Source organism: Dermacentor silvarum, chromosome 3 (assembly GCF_013339745.2).
Source record: "Dermacentor silvarum isolate Dsil-2018 chromosome 3, BIME_Dsil_1.4, whole genome shotgun sequence".
Lineage (NCBI taxonomy): Eukaryota > Metazoa > Arthropoda > Arachnida > Ixodida > Ixodidae > Dermacentor > Dermacentor silvarum.
The window spans coordinates 126,732,176-126,751,161 of NC_051156.1; the positions used below are offsets into that span (position 1 = coordinate 126,732,176).

Genomic DNA, 18,986 nt, shown 5'->3' on the forward strand with positions numbered 1-18,986 from the left:
ATAAAAAAAAAACACGTTGGGGGGGGGGGGGGAGGGTATTTAGTACGTAAATGTCTCTGCCGTGTTGTGTGTGCATAGTTTGATGTATATATAGCTCTTTGTTTTTGTAAATGCGTCAGGTAAACTGTACACCATTCGATACTGAGAAACAATCAGCAGTAGTAAAGACTGCCTATAGGATTGCGTTTAACTTGTCTACCTTTCGTTTTCCCCGTGTGAGCGATGCAGATTCTACTCATAATTGAACGTACTACTTACGTAGATATCTTACGTACGAACAGCCGATGCGCCCAGAACAGTCGCGTTTCAAGCAAGCGCTTCAATATGGTATCGCATGCGATACCATATGAAGCGGGCGGTAGCGGCCGCGCGCTTCGCTCACTAATGGCGGCCGAGAGGGTGCGGCGAGGAGAAAACAGCGCGGAGAGGATTTTGTGCTACCTTTGAAAAAATACAGGGACCTTATAGCATGCCGGACTGCAGCGCCGACGGCGGAAGTGGCGGTAGACGCAAGAGGCAAACAAACTATGACCTCCGAGATGGCACGACGCACAATGTGAGCGAGCTCGGAGGCCATTTACATAGCGAGCTTCCGGCGTTGCCGTCCGCTAATGCCTTGTCCGCGTCCTAAGCAGCCGATAGCTTGCGCGTGCTCCGGCCATTGCAAATGGTGCAGCTTTGTACGTTATCATTGATAATAATGTACTCTTTCCAGGCAGGGACATGCAAGGAACGCCGAAGTGCACACTTAAGGCCGGTGCACGTTACCGGCACGGCAACTCGGCGTACGCCGTTTGCGGGCCGTCGTTCGACGGCGGTTTCGCTCGCGAGCAGGGAGATTTCCTCGCCGTAGACAGGATGGGGCCGGGACCAAACTGTGCGGCAGCCGTACAGCGAAGTGGCCAATCAGTGACCGATGAATGGTCACTTTGGCACCGACAGCAGCCTCACCGCCGCTGATCGTTCGGCGGCGCCGATATCTTCGCTAGGCCTTCTCCGGCTCACTCGAAAGCTAAAGCTGACGGCGCTTCGGAATGAATCGCCGACGCTCACAAGCCGCTATATTTTCTCACCGTTGTTGTCGCTCTTCGCAATAATTATACACAAAGAAGAAAATGCGCTGATATTAGCGGCGCCGTCGGCTGCGATGCGGGCACAGCCGAGCCGGTCATCTGCCGTCGGTAGCCGTGCACTGCAGCTGAGCTCGACAAGTATCGGAGCTCTCGTTCGTGTTTAACGTTTGACGGTTGATATCGTTTTTCATACAAAGTACAATTTACACGTCACGTTATTTAGCGGAAAGTATTTTGCTAGGAACAGAAGCTGCGGCCGATGTTTGGGTCGCCGGTGGCAGAGGCGCGCAGATTCGCGGTTGTCGATTGGTGCGGCGGGTGGTGCGCCGGCCGAACTGTCGTCTGCTTTGGACACCTCTCGCGTGGCAGACGTTCTACGGCACTGGCGGCCGGTTTGCCGTTACGGCATGTTTGCCGCTAGCGTGGACGTGCCTTTATAGCGAGCATGGCAGCTGCTGGTCATGCTATCCATGCTATGTCACTGCTACGTTTTTCAGTACAGACAACCAGCAAAACACTGTATATGTTTGCACTAGAGCCACGGACAATTTTAATGAAGTTTTAAAACTACAAGAAGACCTAATGAAGTAGAAACAATTGTTCTGTTAGCGCAACATTTTGCAAAACTGGCCGGCTAAATTTGGGGCCAAGGATCTGGCCACATTGCGCCACGCTTGAACAACGCCGAAGCCGATAGTCTCTTGTGGTTGAGAGCCGTCGATGCCGTTGAGCGTCCACGCCGACGCCGAAAATCTGTCGAAAATCGGTTCCTTGTGGTTGGGCCTTAAAGGGACCCATATATTGTAGCTCTAGGTCTGCCCACGTGTATTTTTATGTCGCGGTGAGCGTTCGAGTAGGTGGGGGCGCGGTCACATTTCATGTGTGTGCTTCTGTGCTCTTGTGACTTGCTTCTTCGAGCGTGCACTGGTTGAGCGCAGTTTGAAGACGGCCGTGATCCGGGAGGGCGGGAGAGGGAAAAGTTGATTAAGTAGGGAAGAAAACGCTACTGCGAGACATGACAGGGGTTGCGGTCAAAGTGGATAAACTTAAGTTCAAGGTACGGTATGGCACGTTTCCGCTATTTTGTACAGACGCGAAGCCGCATTAAGGCACCACCGTACCGTCCAGGCGACCCCACGGAAGCGACCGCACGTCACTTCAACACTGCTGAGCCCTCTGTGGTAGCTTTGCGGCCTCGAGGTCGCGGGTTCCGCCTCGGCAGCCGCATTTCGACGGGGGCGAAAAAAAAAAAAAAAAAAAAAAAAAACCGCGCGTATTTCGATTGAGGTGCACGTTAAAGCACTCTAGGGGGGTTACGATTTATCTGGATTCCGGAACAACGGCATGCGTCGCAGTCCGATTGTCGTTTTGCCACGGACAGCCCGATAATTCAATTAAAGTTTAACACTTCAGCCACGATGCGATGTGACATGCTAAACTTCTCGGAGGTTATGAACGGTGGTGCACAACAACGCCTCGAACACGATTCGCTGTGTGTTCCGTGTGCTACGCAAACAGCAGTGCTGCACGCAATGTAACGTTGAACATCAACTTTTACCACTCTCGTATTGCACTAAACGCTGGAGGAACTTAAACATTTGCCGGGTCAGCATCACCGTTAATTTTCGTCAGTCAATGCAACAGCACAGAAAGCTTCGCTTAGGTCGATTCCCACAGCTCGGGGGGATCCGCACAATTTTTTATTCTTTGTTTAGCCTGGGATACGTGCATCATAGGTAGGGTCACCAGCGCTTGTTCACGGCATTCATACATCCTTCTGCGCCCGCTTCGCCGAGTGGACGCAACCCCCAACAGTAATGGCGTCGTGCGACGGGCCGCGCATGCTCTGGGAAAGGTCCAGCGGACCTATACTCGCCGTCACCATTTTTTTTTTTTTTTTTGGCTGTAGAAGGCTACGGTACCAAAGCGCGTATTTTTCACCGCTGCTGGAAGTAGTCCCGCAATTCTGTTCACGTTTCCTTACGGGGGAAATAGAAAACTATATTTACTTGTTTTCAGAGCGCTTAATTTGAAACCATGCATAACTTTGCCTGGTCAGTTACTGGTATTGTATTTTTAGATTGCGTTTTCTTCCGAGTTTTCCTGCACCCGAGACCGCCGCACGTTTTGCGCATTCCTCGAGGGCAAGCAAAATGGCGCCCGCGTCTTCTGGTGAGCGTTCGTCGCTCGCCGTCCGCCATTCAACTCCCCTGAGAGACTGTTGACCAACTTCAGCGGCAAAAGACTGTCGAAGCACACAAAACAAATGCTTGCAGCGTTTAGGCGGATACCAAGTGAACCCATATGGAAATCGCAATCGCCGGCATGTACACCCGGCCACAAAAGTTTTTGGGTCACGGTATCTCGGAAAACGTTCAATTACCGAGTAGCCTGTACCAGTAGCCAGTAAAATTGTATACGACAATGTTGTTAGCATATTCTAGTCGAGGCCCGAAATGCAAATACCAGGCTGCGCTGTGAGGGTGCGGATATATTCAGCTTTTTTTTTTTCGGATTTCATGGCCCGTAATATTTTGTGGCCGGGTGTACGTACGTACAACTGATCGAGCGAGATGATCTGCGCAGGCTCAACCGACGCCGAGGTCGTATACGGCCGCTTCGGGGCTCCGACCCAGGCTGCCGTAGCTATGGAAGGAATTAGAAGAACCAAGCGACACGGCATATTGCAAGGATTGTGTCATTACAGTTAAAGAAAGTGCACCAAGCGGTTCAGGCAACAGGATTGAATGGAATGCCGATGAGGCTAATGAATAAACTGGTGCGAAAAAGCAAGGACGCACTGCAAAAATCATCGGAAAAATTAAGACAGCAGAAACAAGCTCTACGTAGTCTTTTGCAGGGTAGGATGAACGTAATTTATATATTATAGGCAAAGGAGATATAACGAACATCAACTTGTACAAACCGATAACGGTGTCTCGTAGTAGGTTAACAAAATAAAACAAGTTTTCAAACGTGGACAGGACAGAAGGAGATAACTGGAAACTGCCAAACGCTTTTGCAATAGGCAGGCGCATTCACAATAGCAGATTTAACGCAGTTTGTAGGAATACCTCGAGTTGAAAATCTACCTTTACATTTGGCATTCCTGAATATTAGTGTATACGACAATGTAAACGCAAAATTTTGTGGAACATACTTTGCAGTGGAGGTCTGTGGCAATATTCGCAATGCACACAGAGGGTCGCGCCGCGGAGTGGCCTGTGAGAAAAATGCGTCAAGGATTATCCGCGTGGCTCCGTTTGTGCGGGCGCGTTTCTGATGGGTTGACAGCTTTTATTTATGCCATGAAAATAAAATAATTGAAAAAGCAACAGGATATGTGGCGTGCCTCAGCGCACCAATCGAGCTACGACGGATGAATTAAGTCTTCATTCCGTTCCGACGGACGCGTGTCTAAAAAAAAAAAAAAAGCAGTGGGCGGTGAAGCTCCCGATCGGAAAGCATGCGACTGCGCCAATGAAGATTTGTATCGTGCACTTTGTTGGGGCCAACGACTTCTTCTGGAGCGGCATTGTTAAGCAAAATGCTAATTGTCGACATCGATCACACAGGTATAAGCATTAAGCTTTTAGGACGTTGTGACTGTAACATGCGTGAACAAGGCGGCACATAATTACAAGCTAACGAGTCCACGCCTATGCCCTATGGCGTCATAAGGCTGTCAAAACGCCACCGCAATAGCTGATTACGTGGAGACCCGTTAGGCACCTGTGTTTGGTTTCCGAGTACCAGCGGAAAATGAATGGCGCGTTAATTCTGAGAGGTGGTCGATAGGCCATGTGCAACGCCGCGTACGTTCGCGGAACTGTGCTTTGAAGTGTTCTTCCGGTCTTACTTTTTAACGCGGTAGTTTTATGACGGCTTTTTAACGTTCTCATTCATTGCGCTTGAAAAGCTATGCAGTACCACTCCTTGTTAGAGCAGAAGGAGCAACAAATGCGGTAGTACGAGGCGTGTAAGAAAGTTGACTCCTTGACTTCCATGTGGGCACTTAGTGTTTAAAATCTGAATAAAAACTGTACTAGAAGAATAATCAAAAGGCTAGCTTCAGGGGCGTACGAAAAAAAAAATCCATTGAAACAGCGCAAGTAGACAGGCTGGGCGTCCTACAAAGTACGGAATACCCAAAGCAAGACTTGTTTAAATAAAACGACTGATGAGTATGAGGGAAAGTAGAATTCGTGTCTAAGCAGTTCAGCTGCCTATAAAAAAAGACATCGGCTCACAGTGGAGGAAAAGAGTATGGAAACTAAGCAGTAAATAGGTTTATGGCCGGGACCGTGACAAAGGAGAAAAAAGTCAAACGTGAAGTTAGAGAGGGAAACACATCATACTAGATAAGCACGATGTAAAAGCCTGCAATGTAAATGTATCAGGCCGTGTAGAAGCTTTTTGTTATTCACGTATCCTATCGTTAAGTCTAAACCGAAAAGCTTTACGATAATTATAAGGACAGTGCACTACCGTTCGAATCCACATCACGATGTCTGAGAACCAGGGGGTCATTGGAGAAATTTGTCGATGACAACAATACTTGCGTAGCGCGTGGAAGTGGTGCGGAAGTCGTTTATAGGACGAAGTGGCCAATGAGTGTATAGGACACATGTTGCTAGGTGGAGAATGGTAGAAGACGACTGGAGTATTGGTGGTGCAAAAGCCAGGTACATAGAATAATAGATTTTAGTGCAATGAATTTCAATGATTTGCCAACACGAACATAGGGTCCTAACCATCAAACAAAGGGGCAGAACAAATGCAGAAGGGACGAGTTTGGTGGCCACCATTCCGTTTCAAGAGGGACGCATAATATCGCTCCATCAACCCCACTCCTTTTGTGTAAGTTGTTTATTCTGACCTGCATACCTCGCAATCGTGAACACAAAGATGACTTGTCGTGGCTGAAAAGTTGCGCTTCACACAGTTGCGCTTCAGCACGTAGTCTGCTACCGGCTTCCTTGCGGCATCGGTACAATAGTACAGTCGCTCTTTTCAGACAGTCGACGGAGTGCGATCCACCGCGAAATCGAGGCTAAACACACATCTGCCATGTTTAGGGAACACGCGAGATAGATAAGAACTGCGAGAAGGCGGCGAGATAGCCAGCGGGGCTGCTGGCGCCACGAAGGCGGCAGCGCACGACGCCGCCGGTTATACGGACTTGTATTGTGGTCCCGAGTCGAGTCTTACGTCTTTTCGGAGGGTGTCAACGGCCCAGCGCACCTGCGCGTAGCCAGATGCGCCGTTGTATCTCACTGTCTCCGCAGCGCGGGCTGTCGCCGGAGCCGCAGCAGCAGGGCTGAATCTAGAGCTACTGAACAGAATCTGCAGCCACCCGCTTCGAAGGGAATAACCACATCGACATCGCCATCCATCAGCACCATCCATCAGCGGCTGTTGGAACAATGCCTCCTTTACTAGATATGCCCGCCGCGTCGCTCGCTTTCACAATGGGGCGGCGGTTCCCCTAGTTCTGCATAAATTCTGTGAGGCGGCGCTCGTTGCCTTTTCAACTTCCGGTGGCGGCAGCAGCGACCGAGTGCTTCCGCCGGCGCGTCGATAGCACCTGCGGCTGAGAAGGTAAGAGATGATGCTAGAGTGTACTAGACAATGGTCCGTGTTCTAGTGCACTCTAGATGATGCCATGGTAATCTGAGGCCGCACCACGTGATCTAGGTTGCAGGCGTGCGCCACAAGCGGCGCTCGTTGCTTTTTCGCGGAGACGAGAAAAGGGAGAGGGCACGGAACCGGGTTTTTCAGGAGGCATTGGTTGGAAAGGCTGATGAGCACGTGATGAGCGGTGCGCTGCACCGCTTCGGACTCGTGTATCACAATGACCGCCCGACCGCTCGATCAGGCGCACGTACTTGTAAAGCTTCTGCTTGCCAAGTGCGCGAGTTATACCCACACTAGATAGTGTGCTAGAATATGGACCATATTCGGGTGCACTCCAGTCCACACTACGCGCGAGCGAAGTACCGGAACGGTTGTCTCTTCGCCGCCGATTGGCCTGTCGCCGTCACGTGGTTAATTCCCGTCGTAATCGACCACGCCGCGACTAAGCGGGCCCTTAGATGAAGTAATCAGTCGCATTCGCCACGCATGCCAGTGATCCACATGCATGGGCTTTTGTATTTTGTGTAGTTGAGACATTGAAGCTTTCTTTCAATTCAAAGAGGAGGTGCCCGGATAAAATTCAGGGCAGACTAACGTTTGAAAGCAGGAAGTGAAACGCTTGCGTCATCTACCGCACGTCGCAACTAAAACCGTTTCTTTTTCCTTTTCGTTTTTACAGCGAAGCTGTATATGGCTAGGTTCTGGCAGATCGCGTCCGCGGACAAAACGACGCGTAGAACAATAAAGTGGGCCGATCCTGGTGATAGTGCAGAAAGGGTCAAAGCTCAATGGCACATACCCCTGTGGGCGTACGGGTTCTCACAGTTCGCACTCACGGATTCTCTAATCCGGCGGCTTCGTATGGCACGGCCGCGCGGGCCCTTCTTGAAAACAATCTGCGATGAGGACAGAGTGCGCCGAGTGCTGATATCGCGCTGTGTTCTCGCCGCCCAGTTCGTGTTGAGGCGAGAGACAGCACGAAGGTCAATGCGCTCGCTTCTGCTGCAGCGATTCCTCACTCCAGCGGGTGTGCGCGGTCATCGAGTGAGATTTTCATGTTTGCTTCTTCAGCGTGCGTGACACAATACTTGTTAATTGTAAGCGAATGTTTACAAGCTTGCACGGTTGATGAAACTACTATCCTTACTTCGTGTAGCAGTCTACTAATTTGCTATCACAGTCGATGCTTCGCCTTCTGGGCGGAACTGGGACTTCTTTATCTGAACAAACTCTACACTTTATTTCCACATACATGGGAGTGCTGCTGGGAGCGTATATCCGAGCCATCTGATCCGGCAAGTAGTTTTTCAGGTTTGTAAGAGACCACTCGACAAAAGAACATTACTGTAAACGTTATTGTCACCTAGATTTTGTTGTGTATGAGGAGGTTATACAATCCACAATTCAAGCCGATCTAACCCGGTTAACTGTTTCGTGGTGGGTCGATTGCTAAGTGTTGTTTTTCGTATTTAGTTTGGGATGGGTTACGTTATGTTTAAATACTTGGGATATGTTAAAAGGGACACTAAAGGCAAATATTAAGTCAAGCTAAAGCGATATATTTGTGCTCGTGAACGTCGAGGAGTACGACGACTTCAAACGCTATTGGAGGTACTGACGAGACTTCGAGCACGCCATCACACATCGCAGCCTCTACGCTGCGAAACACCGGAGTGCCGGAGTCGCACTGCGCCGGATGCAGCAGCTGGTCACACAGAAAAGAAAGCGAGGCCAACACAGGTTATACCCGCGAAAAAAGGCCTAGCGAAGGCGACAGCCTCCTATACAGAAAGTGCCTGCCGGACTGACCCGAATTTGCCGTCGTCTCTGGGGGCGCCACTTATGTAGGGTGGATGGTCACTATGTTGAGAGTAACAACAACCAGTGACGTCAGGTCGTCGGCGGGTCGTTGGACGACCTGAACCGATGACGTGCATCGAGCTGGGCAAAATGTTAACAGTCCTTACTCTGTAAACAATGAAGGTTCACGTCTACTTAGTATTTGCCTTTTCTGTCCCATTGACTAATGTCACATAATCATGATGTACTAGTCAATTACTCTCGAAAGGTCAGAAAGACTTGCTAGGGAAAGACTCACTTTGTAATGATGTCCGAGTCGGTTGTTTTCGTAAGGTCAGAAATAGTCATTTCGTAGAGGTTTCTCTGCTTCGTAGAGGTAAGAGGTTGCTATGAACCGAAAGGTCAGAGAAATTGTTACTTTGGCATGATGTATGAAGTTGTTTATCAGCGAAATGTCAGTGTTGTCCAAAGGGACCATGACACCAAATTTTCGAGGTTGAATTATGCATTGCTTATGTAAACTGTCTGGGAACGGACTGCGAACTCTAACCGCGCACTCGGTTAAAGTCTGCCAGGCCAACGACGGCTTGCCAATGTGGACCAGATAAAAAAAAAAGAAAGTCGCAGTTTCGCCCGACAGTTGAAGCATCGGTTGCGATAACAAATTAGTAGAGCTATATGGAGTAAGGATAGTAGCTTTATCGGTTGCATTAACTTGGACACATTCGCTTGCTAACTGAATTAACAAGCATGGTGTCAGCGGGCACAAGCTAACATGAATAGATCACACTCGATGACCACAGACAACCACTGTCAAAACGCTGGCGTGAGCAAGCGCGCTAGCAGCAGCGAGCGAAGGTTCGTGCGGTCTATCGCTTCAAGGGAAACTGAGCGGCGAAGGCACAGCGCATACAAAGGTAGGCGCCGTGTGCAGGTCGCTTTCAAGATACGGTGCGCGCGACCGCTCGCAGCCGCGAAAAGTACACGTACGCAGTTGCTGGCAGAGTAGAAGCCGCAGCCCCTCCCTCACGCGTTGCCTTCCCGCTTTCCTTCTTTCGAGTGGGAGATTGAGTCGCCAGTTCCCCTTGCGCCCGGTCGCAAGATACGCAGTTGGTGCCGCAGCTAAACGTCGGCTCCCCTCCCTCCCCATCCCCCACATGGCCTTTCGCACGACGGAAGACGTCGCGTTTGCTCTCCGACGTGCGTTCGCTCTCTGTAAAAGCGCGCGTCCCTCGCGCGCTTTCACTCGCACATACGGACTTTATATGGAACCTCAAGGCGACGGCAGAAAACCGCTTTGAATGTCCATATAATTGATATCGCAATAAAACGCGACGCGAAGAGCAACTCACACAGTCGCGTGTGCTCGTCCCGAGCGTCTTCCACGCGTAAAGACTCCTCCCGAACTTGGCGGAGCAAACCGAGTCACCGTGCTTAAAATTATGGGGTTTTTACGTGCCAAAACCACGATCTGATTATGAGGCACGCCGTAGTGGACACTCTAAAAACAGTTGCACCCTTTGGGGTGCATTTTTGCCACACAACAGTAATCGTCATCTGTCTTGCTTGCGTTTCCTATCTTATATTTGAAAACTCTGCACTTGCTACTTTCCTGTCGAGAACGCCGTGTCACGCTGATAACGCTCTTGTCGTTCGTGACCGAGAAGTGCCGGGCGCACAGCGTTAAAGAAAGGAAAGCCACGCAAGTCAGATGACGATTATTGTTCTGTGGCAAAAATACGCCCGAAAGGGTGCGGTGCAACTGTTCTTAGAGTGGAGGACTCCGGACGGAAATTTGGACCACCTGGGGTTCTTTAACGTGCTCCTAAATAAGTACACGGGTGTTTTCGCATTTCACACCCATCGAAATGCGGCCGCCGTGGCCGCGATTCGATCCCGCGACCTCGTGCTCAGCAGCCCAACACCATAGCCACTGAGCAACCACGGCGGGTCCGAGTCACCGTGCTTCACGATACGCAGTGCGCTGGCACATTCGCGGCCGCTGCTGGACACTTTTATTAACCGAGTTTGCGGTGAAGTAGTTTACTCACGCAATGCATAATTGAAGCTCGAAAATTTGGTGTTCCGGCCTGTTCAGACTAAACGGACATTTCGCTTAATCACTACATACATATCAAAATGGCAGCTTTTCTAGCCTTTAGGTTTAAAATAGCATCGTACATCATGTCAAAGTGACACTTTTCTAAACTTTCGGTTTAAAAACAATCTCGTACTTCATTAAAAAAGTGAGTCTTCCTCGCCTTTCGAAAACAGTTGACTCGTATACATCATGCTTCTGGGCCATTACTCAGCCTATGACAAGTACTTAAACCTAACCTAACATTTCGTTGCGATTACCCTCCATGCACAAAGTGACCACAAGCACAATGTACCTGGGGCTAAATAAAATGATTCATGGACGTTTATTGCGATAACGATTATCGGGGCACTCCAGCCGAATTTCCGCCGTTGGGGTGAGGTTCTGTGTAAAGTCCAAGTGCGATAAGATCCTATATCGTGCGGTATGCTGTAGGTGCGAGTGAAAGCTTGCGAACACACACACACACACACGCACACGCACACACACACACACACTCTGTTACATTGACACTTCTAATCCTAACACATTAAAGGAAAGGGGGTCGTACGAGTGTTCGCTAACTTCGCTTGTTTGGTTGCGTCCCTCCCGTAACGCTCCTGGCCGCCCGCTGCTGGGTGGCGTAAGCAGAACGGAGTCTCTCGGGTCTAGTGGACCGCAGCTTTGCGCTCGCTGTAGCATCTCGGTTTTGGTTTCGCGCGCTCTGCAGATAGCCGAGATTCAAAAGTTGATACGGCTTGTACGGAGCTCGGGGGGGTGCGGACTCTAGCCTCTCTGGCGCCACGCTAGTGAGCGACGCATCGCCGCTGACGTGCTCGGGCGCGTCTGTTGCGCACCTCGCCGCGCACGCTGCCGCAGCAGCCGCCCGCGCCGTGCCTGTCGCTCTCGCCGCGGCGCTGCGGGGCGTTGTCGCTTGCCCCTACACCGTGCTTGCCCCATCCATCCCGCTCCTCCGTCTGCCCGCCAGCGGCCTCTCCTCCGCTCCTGCTAAATCGACGCAGATACGCCGTACGCCAAAGCGTGTCCGCTATTCCGGTTTTTATGCCAACTCTCCCGCCGGAACGATTTCTCCCGCCTTTTCGGTCGCAGATCGTTTGCGCGGGCCGTTGGAAGTGGCGGTGCTCTTGCCGACGGATTAGCTCCATGTGTTCTCGCGTCGCCTGCCTACTGTCGTCGTCGTCCGAGCGGAGCATTTTGGTGCAGCGAAGAGGTGCCGGGTGATGTAGCTCCCGCCTCTCGCGGCGGCGGCGGAGTTTTCGCTGACGTTCGGCCGTCGACCGCTCTGCGACCTCCGGCTACTACGATCGTTGTGCTCGCGCCAGTGATTCACGTCGTCCTGTTTCACCGGCGGCTCCGCGCGGAAGACGCAGATAAGCATCCCATGGTGGTTCTTCGACTGCACGAAGCCACCCGAAGCAAGGTTGTGCACGTCGGGCAGGGTACGGCTGTTTGGGTACCTCGCGAGTGTCAGCAATTTTTGTTGTCGTGCTTGTTATGGCGCAAAACGCTCAGTGCATGTTGTTGTGCTGCATTATGGGGCACGTGCCATCGGTTTAGATTATAGAGTGCGCAGATAACTTTGTACCTTTCGTATGTGCCGGTGAAAATGGCCAGATTTGCAAGCGCGCTTACTCGCTGCCTCCGGTCATGTGTGTTGCCAGGGCACGGCAAAGATACGTTGCAAATGTATCATGATACAGATCGAAGGTATTGAGGCGAAAATTATTTGAGATACAGATAAAGTATACAAGCGGATTAATTTGATCCGATACGAGACTTGTCATTTGTCTCTTAAGATACTTCAATACATTAGTCGAATCCTCTTTATGGCTCCACTGAGACGCTGCAAGTTTACTAGTGTTTACTTACAAAGTATCTTCCGCCGGCGGACCTCCTTCCTTTCAAATTTTCTCCACTGACAAGTAATTTTTTTTAGGCATTCTAGCCCAGTGCTGTAAGTACTATGTTTCAGTACAGCAACACAGTATGTCCACGGGGCAGACTGGACTTGCAAATAGCTCTTGTGTGTCCACTCGCTTGTCGTCATCGTTAGTGCGCTTGAAACAATCAAGTAACGGCTAAACGCAAACACGTTGCGCATTCGGCGATATTTTTCATGCTGCATTTTTCATCGGTACGATCCACTACTGTGCGGCCCATTCGTAAAGCAAGTCAGTCTCTCGTATTGCTTCGTGTATGCTACTTGTATATTTTCGTAATTGTCAAACATTAGGCTTTCTTGCGTAATCTGCATATTACGTACTGAATAGGTATCATGTGTCCTATCGACATTACAATTCCTCTAAACAATACATCGTACTATGTACTTGCTTTTAGGGGTCAGTATACTGCAGTGAATGTAGCCTAGGGTATTTAGGCACTTGGATACTTAGACGCACAGGTTACATAAGCCGCTACTCAGTTTCGAAGGGGAGGTTCATCATCATCATGACATCTGCGTAGTGGGTTTGCAACACTGTTCAAAGTGCGCGTAACTTTAAGTGAAGGTTGAAAAGCTCATGGCTGGCTGATCCCGTTGATAACGTGAGTGGACCGTCGCTGTGACCACTGACCAAGCGCGAAAAGGCATTGCATCGGAAAGGCATCGCCACAAAATAGCGGCCCTTGACAACGACGCGGGTGGTTGCAAGGTTACGTTCTCGCTCGACTCTGCGTCGCCCGCGCTTTCGCGTTTCGATAGTTTCGTGATCGCGTAGTGTTGCGCTGTTCTTGCTGGCTCGCGAAACTGACGCAAACTGCAGGTAGCAGAGAATTCCACGTCCATGTGATGTCACGAGATGCTCGAACGGTCCACGCCACTTGACCGAAAACAGCCGCAGCGGCGAATCCAACGCTCTGTCCTGGCTCGCGTTCTCCATGGCCGCGCGTTTGCGTTTTGCGCAAAAAAAAAAAACAAAAAAAAAAACATAGCGCTGTCTGTCGGGTGCCGTTTTACTCATTGACGGCAGTAAAGGGCGGTGGTGACGTAAGCAACGTCACCACTCTTCTGTTCCAGGGCGGGCGAATTGAATTGCGCAAAAGGTATGTGGACCCTTCAGACGCGATTTTCTTTTGAACTAAGGCGTTTTTTAGCACATAACAAGCGCTGCGAGTTTCCTGGAATGGTATTTTAGCAGTCCACCTTAACTTCATATTTGCCTTTAATGTCCCTTTAAGTGCCACCGAAGCGGAACCTCAGTGCCACATATGAAGGGCCTCTCACCAGTTCTCGCTGGAAGTTTTTGTTATACGCTAGAAGATACAGCGCGCCATCCCCGAACAGTGAACCGCTCTCTCTCTCTATATATTTTTTGTAGCTACACTGGCCTAGCCAAGCCCGTTTCGCGCGGCACATCAAGAGCCGTGCTGCGCATGCGCAAGGATCAGTGATGTCACACGGCTTGCGCACCGGAGCCGGCACCTCTCGCGCACTCCGCCGCCGCCGCGCGCGACTCGCCGCCGCCGGTCTGCGCATTCCAGAGGAGTGACGTCGTAGCCGTGGTAGACGCATTGGCGCCGGCGCGCGCTCGCTGTGCAGTCGCCGTCTGACACTGCGCTGGAGCCGCTGTGCTTCTGACTGGCATTTGCCAGTGTGGTATAGCCATGGAGAAGGAGAGCGCAAATGCTGCTCAACAGCGCAGAAGAACGGAGAAGCTTGACTCATCGGATCCCGAAGTAGTTGCCTGGCAATTAGCGGTTGAGCGTAGGAGACAACCAGGAAAGCTAAGAATAATCAGCTGAACCTTTGCTAACGCTACGTATATCCTGGCATAGCCGAGCTAAGCCACTGCAACTTTTTTCTTAAAAGGATTCGGTAATAATTACCGAGGACGATAACAAGTTACCTTCCCCTATGCAAATAGCAGAAAGAGACGCAAATGAAATGTTGCGACGCGAGGGTGGGAGGAGGCGAGATACCCTCTCCGCAGTTGAGGTTCTCTCACAGTCTTCACCCGCGTGTCCAAGCGGCGTTTGCCTTCTCCCGTACCGGACCCGATAGCCCCATGTTATGTCACCCTTCACCGCACCCACCTTACTTTCTTTAGTAGAGTACATTCAGGTTAAGAGGCAGCTTTGGCTCGGTGGCTGTTGCAGTTTCCCTGACATTAAAATACCCGTGAAACGCTCATTTCACATCCTCTATTTTAATGCGTTTCGCATTCTTTGCATCAGTGAACCTCTTCAACTTGGGTCACTGGCTATGTGCCGCTAGGTTATATCTCCCTAAACGATAAAAAAGTCGCAGAAAGAAGTAGCGCCAACCTTTCATGTGCGCCGCTGTTCCCTGATTCGTCGCTCGTATGCAGTTCCGATCCCGCAATTTCCGCTTCCGGGGTTTCCGTTTTAGGGCGTTCCGCTTCCGGGATTTCTGTTTCATAAATTTGCGCTTGTTGCACGCTCGCACCTCTATGCAGCCGTGACGTCGCTTCCGCCTAAAATCAGAAGCAGGGACTACGCAAGTTCCGCTCGACGCTGGAAGCTGAAGGGGTGAGCGAGGGAGGAGCGTGGAGGAGGAGGAGGGTAGGTTGGCGGTACTAAACCTGGTCGGCGAAAACGCGTTTGTAGGGGTTAGAGTGTACTAGAATACTGTCTAGTACACTCTAGGAGGGGCTTTACCTCCACCCGGAGCCTTGCACGCGATGGCGGAAGACGGCGCGCTACCTCCCTTACGCGGCCGCGCCGTACGCAGCCGGAGTACGGTTCGTCACGGTTGACAAGGGTTCGACGCGTCTGGGTAAGGCTAAAGAGCGATAACTGCTTGTAATGGTCGGAACGTCATCAATGCACCTGGCGCCGCCACCTGCAGTACTGGTCTGATCAAGTTTCGTAACATTGATAATGACACCGGGCTGCGTGGAGGTGAGCAAGTGGAACAATGCTTGCGCATACTTATCTATCACGATTCCAAGCTATTAAAGGAGGGCGATCGTCTTAAAGCGCTACGCTTGAGGACGAATCTATATCCTACAAGGTCCCTGACCAACAAGCAGAGTAGCGACCCGACATCACGGCTCTGCCGTAGGTGTCTTGAAAAGCTAGGAACAACCTATGTAACTCTCTGCGGAGTTTCTGCATGAATTTTTGTTTCTATACTGCTCAACCGCGCACTGTCTTGGCGCGGATTTTTTTTTTTTTTAGTAGACGAAATACTCCTTGTGACTGGAGGAAATGTTTATCTTGGTCCATTAATGCTCGTTCCGGGCTTTTTGTGCATTCATCCAAAGTTGTGGCATCCGATAAGCAGAGTAGTTCCCGTACGAAGGTCCAGTGGATGGCATCAGCTGAAAAAAGTAACTTACAAGCATGTGTCATTTTGATATTTAGACCTTATAGGAAAACTGCGTGTAGAGGTGAAACGTGCGAGAGGGTTGAATGGGTGACATTATGAACAAAGGCAATACCATGCTTAAATTATGATGAAAACATATGATTTCCAAGCATTCCCCCATTGCTGGGCCGCTTCTTGCTCTTTGGGAGCACAAATACACGAGCAACTGCGAAACAACTTGGCCTCAACCGACGCGATGGTACGCCACGCGCAGAGAAGCGGCCACAACACAGGCTCCCAGCAGACCATGCTTTAAGCTCGTAGAATGCCTTCTACTCGCACGCAAGAATAATGCATGGGTGCAACGCCTGTTTGCAGCCGTTCAGAAGACGGAATTTGCGCTTTACCAAGTTCCTCGTTCATGAGCTTCTCGGTGTTATCTTTTGTGCGCTCTTCCGGCGTAAGCAACACCCGTATTATCACTCTTGGCAACCGCTCGCTGCGTTTCCGCGTTCTTGGAAAGCGTGAATACCGAAAGTACATTTTGTTGAGGGGGGGGGGGGGGGGGGTCACAAACGGGACGTTGAACAGGCGAGCGCTCACATGTGCAGCCGGCCTTGCTCGCTTCGGTGGCGTGTCTTACGCATGACACATGCATCTGGCGTGTCATTGGCTTGTCGCTGGGTAACGCAAGAACAATAAGTCGCAAAGTATTGCTTCATTTATACGCAACGCTTTTTAGTTTTAGGGGAGCAATAATAATAAAAAACAAAGCAATGTCTGTTAAGTTCATTTGACGTTTTTTTTTTGTGCGATGGTCGCGCCAGCTAACGGCTGATGTGAATACTAGCGTGACTTAATTCCTGTGGCTAGTTTTCGTCGAGTACCCGCTCTTGTTGAATTTCATTCTCTGACTCATCGCAGATCGCCTTCAAGCTGGGGCGCGCGCGGCTGACTACTCATCGGCACATCGCTTTAAAGATAAGGACCGCGCTATACGCAGGCAACCTCCGCCGGAGTAGAACGTGCGGTCGTTGTCATATACTGCATTCGTCGTTCCATCATTGTCAAATCTTCATCGTCATTCCCTCGTAACCATGCTATCGTCATTCAATAGTGATTACGCCACCGTTGTCATTCCGTCGTCGTGAAGCATTCGTTGTCATACTTTCTTCGTCATTGTCGTCATTCCAGCTTCGTCGCCCGATTCTCGTCATAACGTCCTTGTCACACACATCGCGGTCATACACTCACTCCTCGTCATCCCATTGCCATGTCCTCGTCGTCCCACAGTGGTCGTACCATTGTCATTTCATTGCCATGCCGACCTCGTAATACCGCCGTTATCCTTCCGTCGGCGTTGGAATGTTGTCTTTCGTCATCGGGAAAATACTGGAACGATGTGGGACATACGGGCTATTGAAGCTTTTTCTGTACGTTATGCGTCTTTACTTTGCCTGCATGTCCCTTACAGCGTTGTAAATAAATATATATATATATATATATATATATATATATATCGTGGCTCCGAGTTTGAAACCGAGACGTCGCTATCATGTGTGCAAGCAAGCTGCATGTCATGTTCCTCGCGGTGTCGATGAGGTTAAGTTACACGAGGCGACGCGGTGACTTTGATTTCAAGAGATTAACTGTTTATTGAATATCGAAGAGCAAGCGATGAAAAGAAAACATTTTACAAAGATTTCTGTACACTATACCAGCAAAATTTTCAATTTTGTGCCGATTTGTCATCCAACCCGAATCTTTCGTCCAAGGGGACGTCGTCGTCCAAGAGGAGCCGCCACTTCACAAGTGGCGGCTCCTCTCCCCATGTACGTCCGATATCACACTGCGGCGCGAGCAGTCTGGACACGACGGGCCTCTAAAGTGACAGTGTCTGGAGTTACACAGTGCCGAGGTCATTGTCATAAATACTCGCTCTTGCCGCACGCCTCTTGCTTTTAGCAACACGCGCTACGCAGTCCTTGAAGGAAAACATTATTACCACGCTCATTGGGGCGTGTGGTGCCGTTCGCGGAAGGTTGTCGAGAGAAGTGCGGCGAAGTGGCGCCGTGCTTGACTCCACAAAGCAACTAAGGTTTTGTTCCCGCAATTTCGGAAACGGAACCGCGGACTGAGCTCGTCCACTTGCGCTCTTTCCAGAAACCACGGTCCTGGTGTTGGGCCACGTTTTCTTTGTCAGCCGTTGCTCTTGTAACCGTCCGCGCAAACACCTAAATTCCGCGTTATGCATAGGAGCATAAATGTGTATTTACTGTGCTAATTCATTCTAACTGTATTATTTCAGTTCCCTTTGCACAAATGTGCTCTCCCATGTCTCGAAATAAAGGTTATCAAGTTGTTCTAAATTTCTTTTACGCGAAATTGTGTTCGGGTGTTGCGGGGTTAACTGCGCAGAGGTGAGAAGATGCACTGGCACCCTCTCTTGCAGTCGTTACTGCAGCTTTCACCAACGATAGTTATCGCCTGTACGTGAGATTTGGGTAAGAAGTTCTGGGCTTCGGGAAAGCCACGAAATTTGCTGTTGCTTTCGTTCGTTCATTTCGCGCGAGACAAGCCCAAGTATTAATTACGCCTTAGTTCACTTTAGGCACTTCACAAACAAAGTAACAAACGAACATTCATTCATTTATTTTTTTTTCGTTCTGTCTAAGTCCTTTATATTTAAATCGCTTGCCGCACGAAGGCGCAGCTCGTGAACACCAATTGCGAGCTCGCGAATGGAAAATGATGAGGTTCGTGCTTGTGTATCAGCCGCATTTATAGGAGTCTCGCGTTTTTTTTTTTTTTTTTTTCCTGTCAGAGCGCGCGTATGTGATAGCGTTATCGTGACGGCAAAGTTCCGAGCCACCGATCCCGGAAGTCGCCACGCCGTGTTGGAAGTGGAGATAAAAAATCGCTGACCGGTTCTCCCTTGGATGTCCTCGCTTGATGGTAACTGGCGTGGGCAAGTCGAGCGGCGTTGCCGATTGCAATGCGACTGCGGAGGCGCGATGAAAGCAAGACTACTGAAGCAGGGGCCATATTTGGTAACGGTCTGTTTCCGTTCCCTTTCTTTCCGGCCTTTGCGTCGCTGGCTCGAGACTAT

At 50.2% G+C, this 18,986-nt stretch overlaps 1 protein-coding gene across 3 annotated transcripts in view; it reads left to right on the top strand.

The window, feature by feature from the left end:
• Window positions 1–18,986, top strand: part of LOC119445761 (uncharacterized) — a 190,586-nt gene that overhangs the window by 142,597 nt on the left and 29,003 nt on the right. The window lies entirely within an intron of this gene.